Below are 12,128 nucleotides of genomic sequence, written 5' to 3' on the forward strand. Positions count from 1 at the left end.
AGTTTCTGGAAAGAACAAGGAACGTGTCCCAGGATAAGAGATAACCCTATGCTAGAACAAGGACCAGGGGCTTAAAGTTTCAGGATCTGACTCACTAATTCAAATCAGTAACATAAACCTCTGCCACCAACTGTGCTGTGACAGTATTGACTCAGCTCTTCCTGTAGTGGTTCTGTTTTGTAGAGATAACAAACTGGTAACTGAGACTCAATCTGATCTCCCATAGCTGGAGACCCTCACCGCCATGTGCTGAGGCCTCTTTTTCGTCCTAGTTTGAAATGTCTTCTTTCCCTCCTAATCCAGAAAAAGGAGATATTTAAAATCTTGGATTGGAGACAGTAAAAGCATTTTCTGTTTACTTGCTATAACGTAGAGCTGTGTTGAAGTCAATGTTTGCCTCTACTCCTTTTGTTTTCTCTTTCTGCGAACATTCAAGTGAAAAGGATTTTGTCCTCCACGTTTGTAGAAAAGCAATTTTAGCAATTTATTTAAAAGTGTCCTTGGAAATCAAATATTATATTTTGCCCAGGCAAGCACTGTTGCTCAAGGAGCTTGAATATGCACTCAGCTGGGTAATAGGAACACCACCATGTGACTAATAAAATCAATGTCTGCTAAGTAATGTGGTTCAAACTGGAAATGTTCTCGATCAATCCAGGGGTAATATTTTTTTTCTGACTGAAGAATAAAATGGAACTAGTCTAACAGCAGATAGTTTGCTATAGAAAAAAATGATTTATATAAAGCAGGATTTTAACAGCTCTGATTAGCTCTACATGAAGATAACGTCTCTGATTTAATGCTATCTTAACTTCATCAAAGTAGGCTTAGACCTTTTCTTCATATAAGGCGTTCCATGGGATTAAACTAATTTCTGCCCTTAGTCCTGACATGCTTCGTTGTTACAATGCACTTTGAGTATTGAAACATAGGCTTTCGTGTCATTAAACATAGCTGGGAAGAGGTCTGGCATAATTCTATACTTTCTTATCGCTGAAGTAACTGCTAAATATTAGCACTGTAAATTGCCAGCAAACTACAAGGCATCGGGACACTGCAAATGTGGAAAGGGAGCTTGAGGGAGTAACACTGATAGAAGTAAACACTGCAGAAAGAGTTCAGGAACTTCTCAAAGTCGGGCAAGGGTATTTCATGCCCAGGTTTAAATGTCACCATGTGCAGTTTGGCTGAAGAGGCATTCCTTGCCTGTACCAAAGTAAAAAAGTGAAAAATGACGGTTCACAGCATTCAGCTTTGACTCGTTGAGAATCACCTAGAAATAACGCTCCTTCAGAATCTGGCTTTTTCATTTCTAGTCAGCCCTCATGCTAGTAAAAGACACCAGTTTCAGTCCAAGTCCTCCAAGGACTGTGGTTTTGATTCCCATGAAAGCAGATGGAGGGAAAATCTCCAGTGTGTAGAAAATAAAGCAAGCTCTCCAATTAAATCACCACACTGATTCCTAATTCCACTGTGGCCTGTCTGAGAAGGCCATTAGGAACAAAAAACCTCTCCAAGGAACATTTTGCTGGCAATTCACACTCCTGAGGAAGGTATCTGCAGGCAGCCAGGCATGCGGTGTGCCTGGAAAAGCAGGAGACACTCAGGAAACTGAAGTTGTGTGGCATTCTGCGCAACTTTGCAAGGAGCAACAGAAATGTTTAAACATGGTAAGTAATCCTAAGCGGGAACCACTATGATCAAGACGAGAGCTGAGTTTCACAGCGAAGGGAAGAGACTCAGTGTCAGAGCCCCCACCTCTTTTGCGCTTATCACTTGCACAGGGCTGTGGGATGCCCAGCAGGCAGGCAGGTGGCCGTGGGGCACAGGCAGGCAGCTGTGGGGTGCAGGCAGGCGGCCGTGGGGCGCAGGCAGGCGGCCGTGGGGCATAGGCAGGCAGCCGTGGGGTGCAGACAGGCTCTCTGTAGTAGGCTAGTGAAACAGCATGCTCTTTGGTAACTGCACTGAGGAGGGGAAAATAGTATTTACTTACCTTAACACCAGGCTGCAGTAAATGTCTTTAATACATAATGTTAAACAGGCAAATAGTAGACAAACCTTTCTATTTCTAGAAATACGGCGGCATTCAAGTTAATCCCTAATGGTACAGAGCAATCGCACTAAGCTTATTGAACTTCATATCCAAAGGCAGTATATTTACTACAGGGCTTTCATATCTAGTGGTGAAATTCCAGGCAGTTATATCTTTTAATTTGAGGGTAAACACTGATAGATCCATCACTTGGAAACAGCCAGTTGTAAACTGAAAATGAAGAAACAAAATATTGTGGATTAAATGTGTTGCCCGTGTGCTGCTTTCTATCACCATATACCAGGACACTGTTTCAGTATTGATGAGATTTGGCAACAAAAAGGAAGAATATGGAGGAACACATTTGTTTTACAGAGCAATGCACTACCAGAGCTGTGTACGGAGTACAAAGCCAAGCCAGTGAATTTCTGCACCAAAGTCAACAAATAAGCTGATCGACAGTGTTTGCTGATAACAACCACAGTCTCTCTGTTACACCCAGCCAAAGCAATCAAAACTCAGTAAGCATGAAGGGACAGTATGAGCAAGACCTACAGTTAATGGATGAACAACGGCAGCCGCTCAAGCTTGAAGAGAGCTTGCTCACCAGAATTTGAATCTCCTCGTTACTCGTGGCAGCAATAGAAGTGGTTTCTTCTTGCAGCATTAGAGATAACCCACAGAATAACTGATAAAGAGTGAATGTTATTCCTAGGGCTGTTATACTGTGTTTCAGCTTGTTTTCTTGGCAGCATTACAGGGGAGTGTAACTCTGTGAATCATGAATATGATTCATACTAGCCAAACTGACCTTTGAAAATTGGGAGTAGGCAAACATATCAGAAAGAGATTCAAGCTCTAAAAAATAAATGATAAAATGAATGAATGATATTTACAGATCCTGCCAGTCTATTAAGAGGTCACTTTGACAGCCCTGTAGGTCCAAATGTGAGAGTTTCCACTCCCTTCTGCATACCTGAGCAGCCATTCATACATACCTAATAACGAGGTGTATTCTCACCATTTTGGCTATTCGCACAGACGGCTCTGTGATAAATCTGTATGCAGACTGCAGTGTGTGGTATAGAAGCCTATGCACGTGTTTTTGTGGGTCTGAGCGTTCATGAAGTTCTTGACAACCTTAAGAAGCCCAGCTGAGACAAAGAGGGAGAGAGATGAAGAAAGGAAAATTATGGCAGATGTATAAAAACCTTGCATTATCACCTACAGCTGACTTTGACGCAGGGTTGGACAAGGGCTTTGCTTTGAGCAGGCAGTAGCGTTAGATGACCTCCAGCCAACACGTTCCTGGCTCTGTGCAAGCACACAGGAGGAACCTACCTGAGCAGATGTGGCGGTGAGCGGAGTAGATGCAGGAGATGACCGTCAGCTTATTGCGAAGTAAACTTCCACCAAGAGAGCACTAGAAGGTCACCATTTTTAAAGACTTTATCAGTTAGTGGCTGTAGACAGTTTCAGTAACGTGGTTTGCAAGACCCATGCCCTAGCTCAGGTTTGCTTCATGTGAAATCAGACACCAGAAGTGCTGGAGGAAATTTAAATGCTCTCTTAGCTGGACTATTTTCTTAATCAAGGGATCCTTGACACGAGTTGAGAACATGACCTGCCGTAGCCCTGGAGCCCAGAGCTCCATGTCACAGTAACAGAACATTCTTCCAGGCACCCCTGTGATAACCTGTGCCATTACTGGGTTTATAACTTCAGTTTTTAGTTAAGCATTTAGAAAAATTGGCACACGCAGTTTGTGTACTTCTGAAACTGTGGCTTCGCTCCATAGCTGTATTTGATTGCTGTATATGAGCCCTTAAAGCATTTTGGAATCTCTCTAAAAGAAAAAAGCTGTTTAATATAAAAATCTGTTTCCTTTTTTTACTCATAATAGCAAGGTAAATAAGAAGTGTTGAAAATTGCATGTGACTGGAAGATTTGAGGTTTGCTTAGAGCCATTTCAGTGGTTATTTTGAACCTTTATAGCAAAACAATGTCATTTCCTTTCTTCACATTCATAACTTACTAACATGTTTACGTTTTCAGCTGAACATTTCCATTCTTGGCTGTGCTGAAAGGTGATACTCTGTTTACTGGATGTAACACTGAGCAAAATCCCTTCAAACTTTTGAATTACCTCAGGTTGAAAAGTATAATCCATTATCCAAATATTCTCCCTATGTTTTTCTAGTACAATAATATTGCACAACAAGCTGAAGATGAAAGCTTGGCCTGGATATAGCAATTGCTAAGGATTTCTTTGGCTGGAGATGAAGGAAGAAGGTTTAAAATAAGACCACCTCTGTGTGTGCTCAATGAGTGTTTTGCTTAGATTGTAACTCCACGCAAAGAACCATTTGCAGCCATCTCTATAAAAATTTCCTCTGCCTGTGCGGATGAGAGGCTGGTACTGAGACCACCATGCTCAAACTGGCATTAGCTACTTAAAAACACTATGAAGATGTAAAGCCAGAGTCCTTTAATATAATTTAAAAGAAAAAAAAAACCACAACAAAATAAAATATGACTTTGATACAATGTGAATGTAGCCATGAGTGGGTATATACATAGAAACACTACATGTATTTGCACGTGTGCGCATGTGTGCACATCCCCCCCTTCTCTAAAAAGTGAAGGAAGTCATGATTTAAGTTCCTTCAGCACTCTGTCCTCCATTATTCTTCATATTACATTGACTTTCTTTCATTGTGAGGCTACAGCCATGTGCGCAGATAATTTGTCTCCATGCAAATATTAGTAGTCAAAGAGGGGACATTTCTTATTTCCTGGAAGATATGAGCTTTAGTATACAGCTGGAGTCATTTAAATGCTAACATCTCATTATGCATGAGACTTCTTTTTCCTTAAATAATAATAATAATTTTAAAAAAAAGTTGTAGGAGGCTAAACATGTAAAACTTCATTTTTTCTTTTTAACTGCAGTTTAAGCTGTGCAATGTAACATGATCATTAGAAGCCAGTAGCATTTTTTGCTTCTGCTTAAATGTATATTTAATACCATGTTCTGTCACAAATTAGAGAATCAAGAGATCATCCCACCCATCTTTTTACCCACAGCAGGATCAACTATATGTACATCATTAGCTGACAGATGCCAACCTATTTTGGGAGGCTTCCCAGGCAATCTATTCCTGCTATACTTACCACTAGAAAGTTTTTCCCTGATGTCTATGCCAAATCTCTTGTGTTGCAAGTTGGGTCTATTAGTATTCATGTTTACTCTTTTTTCTCCCCCCCTCCCCTTTTCTAGCACAGTACCTAAAAATGTACACAGTATTTCACCTGAATCTTTACAATTGAAAGAAAAGAAAAATGTCATTATTGTCAGTGCAATATGCTGCTTACCTTTTTTGGGTTTTTTTTTTGACAACAGTCTGATATTATTTACTCATGTGACACATAACCCAAGTTCTTTTCTGCAGAACTCCTACCTGTCCAGATGTTCACCAGCTGTATTCATGCAGGTGATTGTTTCTGCCTAGTTTAGAAACTTCCACTTGTCCTTAATAAAGTGGGTCTCATTTTTTCAGTTTGTGTTTCCAATTTGTCAGAATTTTCATTCTTTTTTCCCTTTCTCTCTTTCCTGTTGGTGTAACCTGTAGATTTAGGAAACATCATCTTCTCTATCATCCAGCCCATTAACAACAATATCGAAAGCTGGTGGATACAAGACAGATCCTTACAGAGCACCATATTGATGAGATTAGTAACTCCCCTGAATATATATTTTTTTAGCCGGTTTTGTACTCACAGTCTTATTTGCAAACTTATCTGCATGTTATGCAAAGCGCTTAATATTTTTGAGCCTGCATCTCACCTTGCTTGTTATCTTCTGTGGGTGCACAACACGGACCCCAATCTGAAGTTGGGATTGGAAATTTCCATACATAGACTGACATTACTGCTACTGTGGCTGTATGAATCGCTGCAGAAGGGGACCGGAGGAGTCAGGTAGCCCTCACCAGTTACCCGTTCTGAATTAATGCTTATAGATTCATCACAAGAGGATGTTGAACACTAGTAGTTTCCATGGAAGTCTGAGGTTTAATCGAGGAGTTTTAATCTACTCTGTGTCGCTATCCCAAGATACTGAAGTTACAGTTTTCCATGTGTGTATCTACATCTTTGCATGAAGCTGATATGAAACCTCCCTCCCCTGCATGGAGTGGTTTGTGACCATTTTGGGGGAGGCGGGCATGGCTGGACAAGGGCTTCAGCTGCCATAAAAGCCCCAGGGTCTGTGCAGGGAGAGACACTGCTGGGGTATCTACCTTCTCACAGGTGGAGAGTATGCTCTCAGTCTGTCAGATACACAGAATCACTTCACCACAGCTTCATAGATATGAAGGACACAGAGGTTTGTTTCCTTCCTTGCTTGTTTAAAAAAGAGATAGTAGAGTGGTTCTGTTTATTTTTTCATGGCAGAGCTGTGTTAAAGTTCATGTACTCCCTGAAGGTCAGAAAGACTTGCTTGAATCCAGAGTGCTCTGGGTCTTGTCTTGCGTGCACATGTCATGTGATTAGGCTTAACACAACACAAAGGGTCACAGACCGAGCAAAAATGACAAGTCTGCTGGCCTGTCAGCCCGTAGTGATAGCCGTCTGTGAGACAGACCCGTCCAAAATCCACTCCTCCCCTTGCTAACAGGGAGCTTACACAGAGTTACCTTGCTCTCTTTCTTCAGTCCTGACTACCTCACAGTTCTACAACATGGGCATGGAGGATTGGGATGCAGAGCTTCCCCTAGCAGCTTTCCAGCCTGGAAATACCTTATTTGCTCTTTGTGGTTGGGGTAGGACTGCTTGCAGCTTGGGAAATGCTGAGGGAGACTGATGTGTCCTTGCCCTACATCTGTCACTGCTTAGCCTCCAGTTGGGTAGACAGGTACACAGGATTGATTCAGGGCATTTTTATGCTGCTCTCACGATCTCAGTATAATCTAATGCAGTTCCACTGTCAGGTTTTTGCAAATGCAGCCTGACTTTGCAATTATTTACAGCCTGGCTAGCTGGATGTTATCCTTCCTGTCTTCCTTCTTGTAATTCCCAACAGTAATCTCTTATCTCAATATTATACAATGAAAAACCACTAGATTGGCAACAATAAAATGAATAACAAGTTATTGACAGTAATTATTCTGCAATTTATCTGGAGTCCTCTGTCTCGCTTTATCTGATGTTTATTTTTTCTGATCCAACCTTTTGCTCACTTGTTTTCTTGCTTGAGTAAAAACTTCCTTAATGACTTTTTCCTGTCCAGAAAAGAAACTTCTTCAGCGGAAAAAGAAAGGCTGATTGGAGAACAGCTTTCACTGGCATATTTGTTGTGACTACTTTATAGTCTGTAACATATGTGGGAATAATATGTAAAGCAATACCATTAATAATAGGGTCTCTCACAAAAGCAAGGTAGGCAAGGTCTATGATACATTTGAAAAATAAATAGGCAATGCATTGTAGAATAATAATTTGCCACAGAGTATCAGGGTAAGCTCAAGAAAATAGCTGGGACAAATCTAACAGTTGCTATTGGGTACTGCTGATCTATCAGGGAATGCAGCCCAGTAGAAACAGATCTGTGGAGTGAAACAGCTGAACTAAATTACTGATGTAGACACTCACCATGACCAAAGAGAGGAAGCAGAGCAACAAAAAATGAGGAAATATATTAAATCTAAAAATAAATAGCCGAGCTTAAATTATTGCAGCATGTAATAAGGCTTTTGCTGCTCTGGATGACAGAATGTCATGTTGCAGTGACTTCATTAGAAGAAAGTGGCAAATGTGCAGTAGCCCAGTGGTACTTCAGGACATTTTAGAACCATCTCAGGTTATTTTGTTTAGATTTTCTGGCACCTGTCATGAAATCAGGAAAGTCCTGAAATCAGAAAATTCAAAATAATGCCATGCCAATAGAGTTTCAGGTGCATAGTCAACACAAGCGAAGTGAAAAATGAAGCCACTTAATGCATTTAATACTGGGAACATGATTCCAATTTCCTGAAAAAAAAACCCAGCCACCCCATAACAGTCATCAACATGTAATTTTATTTTCTGTTCCACGGAGTCTTATATTTCATTTACAACCATGGCCTCTGAGCAACATCCCATGTTGCCTAAGCGATGTGCCTACCATCTGTCATCTATTTGTTTCGTTCTTCTGCAGAGAAGCATGGACAGTGGTGTCTCTTCTTTTTGTTTGATTACTAAGGGATTTTTGTTTCATCTTTTACATACAAGCTACTATACACTTCTTAGGGGAGAATGAAGGTGTTAGGATTCATGATTGTCTGCAGTTCCTTGGAAAACCTGTTCAGATAAACTCCTGAGAAAGTTCTGTCCATTGAGGAAAAAAAAACAAACCACCAAGAATTACTGTTAGGTGTTTTATCAAGCTGCATTAGTAAAAGGCTTATGCTTTTGTGGGTAGGTGGGTATCTGTATATTCATTACCTGGGAGTGGAGGGAGAGAATTGCAGAGCTTTGTGGGAGATTAGTGTGTCAAGGGAGTTTGTAGTCCAGCAGTGACCACTTTTTCCCTCGCTCCTGATTCTCCTTGAGCTTTTCTTCTTCAGTTGTCGTTACCTCAGGGCTGAAAACAGGGATGATGACACTGCAGTGAAATTCACATATCTGCCTTAAAGAAGACTCATTTAGCTTGTCTCTATTTGCTAATCTTCTTCCTCAGCCATGCTAGGCAATCAGAGCAGCAGTGAGAGTAGTGGGGAAGGTGCAGAAGGGAAATGAGAAAAACCAGGTGCTCGAGGCACTCTGACCAGCTGCACACAACCAGCATTTCCAGCCCATGAAACAAAGGAGGGAGAGGTGGGTCTGGGCAATGTTGTGAATCTGGAATGAGCAATAGCTGCTGCCGAGCTTTTAGATGGAGAAGGGCATGCTCTGGGAGTTTGTGTGCTGAAATCACTCCAGCTCTCCAGCTTGCAAATGCTGAAACAAGAACTCCCTCAGTGGAGCAATGAGTGACGTTCAACCTAGCTGCCTTGGAGAACCGGATAACTACAAACCTCTGGAGCTTCGCCCTCATGCAGCATGCCATAAAGTTGAACAGGCTTGCTAAGCTTTACCACATCATTTATGTTGTACCCCCGCTTCTCTGAGCCACACTTCTTTGTTTTTGTGAGCTGGCAGGAAATGGAAAATCTGTGTAGGCTTCTTATATGTTTCCACAGCTGCCTAGTCACAAATATGACAAACCGTAATAGAGTTTTCACAAGGACTAATCCTTGCCGTGGTAATACTGCAGTAGCCAACTCATGTTTGTTCTGCAGTTGCCACTGCTGTCATTTCTCTCTGAGAAGTGGCCTTTCTGAGGATATTATAGGAGCACCTGTTTCATCAGGGCTACAGGATGCATTTACGCACCCATCAAACACACGTAAGGGAAGAGTATCGCGGAAAAAGAAACCAGTTACATGTGCTCTGACAGAGAGAGTCTAAACTCAATATTAAACGATGCTGAGCCAGGCCTGTTCCAATCCCATTTCCGTATTTACACTTAGTATTTAGCAATAAAATAGCGTGGCTTACAACTGGCTGTGCTGGCACCATTTTGGAATCCTGTTACTAATAGTTTATGTCACAGGCATTAAAATTAACTATGGAAGTATTTTTAAGGAAGCAAAAGGAGGAGCTAATCAGCTGCAATGTGCTTTGCTTATGGTATGCGAGTCTCACCTAGCATTGCAGGTTTGGAAGAGTGGACTTTCTGCATGAGAAAGTTTACCATGGGCTCACAGTGCCTTTGTGCATTTTCATTCCCAGCTAAAGGGTGTAATTTTTCCTTTGTAACTTTCAAAACTAAAAGTGAACATTTCTGTGAGCTCACACAGACAGCAAAGCAGTTTAAAACTCTTGCCTCAGCCACGCAGACTGTTGCTGTTGTTATTAACAAGTTTCACATGGGTTTTGTCATCTTACTTTTCTGCCTGTCCTCAAAGGAAGTGCAAGTTTTGCTTCCGTTCATCAGCAAATGTGGCTGCTAGATCTTAGCTGTGATTTAGAAAAGGTCTTGTTCTTCCTTTTGTGAGTAAAAATTCCTGCCAACACGTGAGCCAATTTTTAGATTTAGAGAAAATAAGCAATACTGGAAGGTAATAAAAAAGGAAGGGACAAACTAGTTAGTTTAAAGCTCTGGTAGCAATTGATTTTTCATGTGATACTTAATATAACCCCCTTTTCACCCCCTTGTCCTCCCCACAGGCTTTACTTCCTTGGTCTGAAGAGCATCAATGTGCAAAATTGTCCTGGTGTCATGAACTGCTCTTGTCCTCCCCTGTTACTTTTCTACCTCTTTGTGCTCTGTCCAAATACATCTCCTGGTTATGTTGCAATGTCAGGAATGGTCTAATAAGTGTTAGCCAAAGCACTGGTGGGAAGGAAAACAGCAGCAGCAAAAAGCACAGAACCCCACTGTAATGGTTTCCCCTGGTAGTTGGTTTTGTACATTTTCCTCTGCGAGATCTTGACTGGAAGAAAGCTTCGTAGCAGTGTGACTTAGCAGTTCCTTTTTGGGTTTTGGGTTTTTTCCCCCTCATCTCTTAGTCACCTTTTCATACATGCACTGTAATTTTGTCCTAGGAAACTTGCCTGTTGATAATGGCATCTAGGCAAAACCTGGAAAATTATCTTCCCTCTCTTTAAAAGAAACACCTAGCTCGTGGGGAGCTGTGCATATACAAGGACTTGTTAGTCATTCTAGTGCGATTCCTCCATTAAAGGTCTGTAAATTTCAAGGCTATTGTTATTGTTGGCCAGCTCTCTGAATCATTTGAACAAACAAGTAGATCCTTGCACCTAAATCCTTGAAGTTGAATTTTGAAACTGGTGACTAGTCCTGCAAGGGAAACATCTTTTAATTCCTTTTTTCTTTAGTTATGACAGACTTGATATGTTTGCTTTTTCCCTATCAGATTACTTTTTGAAATATAATGTGTTGTTGTCATCAGTATAGAGAGACTGTGAATAGATCTGAGATTCACTACTAGCTTGAGAAAGGAGACAGATTGTATATCCTCGTTTCTGTAAAACCAGGTTTCAGTTGTCCTGATCACCTGCACTAACATCCAAAGGGGCACCTTTACTGGTACAGAGGAGGTCACAGTCAATCAAAATCAAGCCCATGTGGAATGGGGAACAGGGTTTAATGTTAATACCTCCAGGATGGTGGGTGGGATGTGAAGGGTCTGCAACACCTGTGATTTATAAGGACAGCAAGAGAAATGCAATCTGCCTTCAGACTCGGGAAGGCACTGATCCTCGCTTGGCAGCGTGGGGGTCTTTCTGTCTCAAAAGCTTTCAAGAAACCAAATGCCGAGGAGATCTCTTGTGCATTTAATCGAGTTCTGCAAACAGGGCTTTTGCTTCGTAAATGTAGGCCAGCTCTTAGAAACATAGTCCAGAGGTCTTCTGCGTTTTGAATAATTAATTTTCTACCTGTTTATTTTCTAAACTCATTGCAAAGTGGCCTTGGTGAGGCATCACAGCAAGAGTCTTGCAGTTTGTTTGTGCACCGCTAACATAGGAGTGATTTATGTGCGAGTATAGAGCATGAGGAGGGACAAAGGCAGCAAAACGAGCCTTTGACACTTAAGAAGTGATGTCAGGTATGTGATGAGTGGCGCAGTGCATGCTGAATCCTAAGGAACACCTGTGAGCATCATAAATTGAGTGGAAGAGCTACGTGTTGGGCTGAGCCGGTGCATAATTGGAACCCTGGAATGTATTTGTGTGGTCTGCAGTAGGCGTACAGAAATATGTGGACTTGGCAAAAGCAGTCAGTAGCGTCAAATAATTATGAAATACTTGAAAGCCCCAGGTAAATAACCTCTTCAGAATTGGCAGGAGTCAATGGGTCATTAATTATTTCATTATTTCCTTCTTTATACAGTGAGCTGTCGTAAATCCTCGGTGGAAAATCCAGTGAGGCAGACAGGGGATAATGCAATCACCAATCCAAGCAATAAGAACAAAAAGAAGAACAGCACTTACAAATATTCCTACAAACTCCACAGTCCTTTCCAATTCCAATCCGATAGAAAGGATTTAA

Source organism: Aptenodytes patagonicus, chromosome 2 (genome assembly GCF_965638725.1).
Source record: "Aptenodytes patagonicus chromosome 2, bAptPat1.pri.cur, whole genome shotgun sequence".
Taxonomy (NCBI): domain Eukaryota; kingdom Metazoa; phylum Chordata; class Aves; order Sphenisciformes; family Spheniscidae; genus Aptenodytes; species Aptenodytes patagonicus.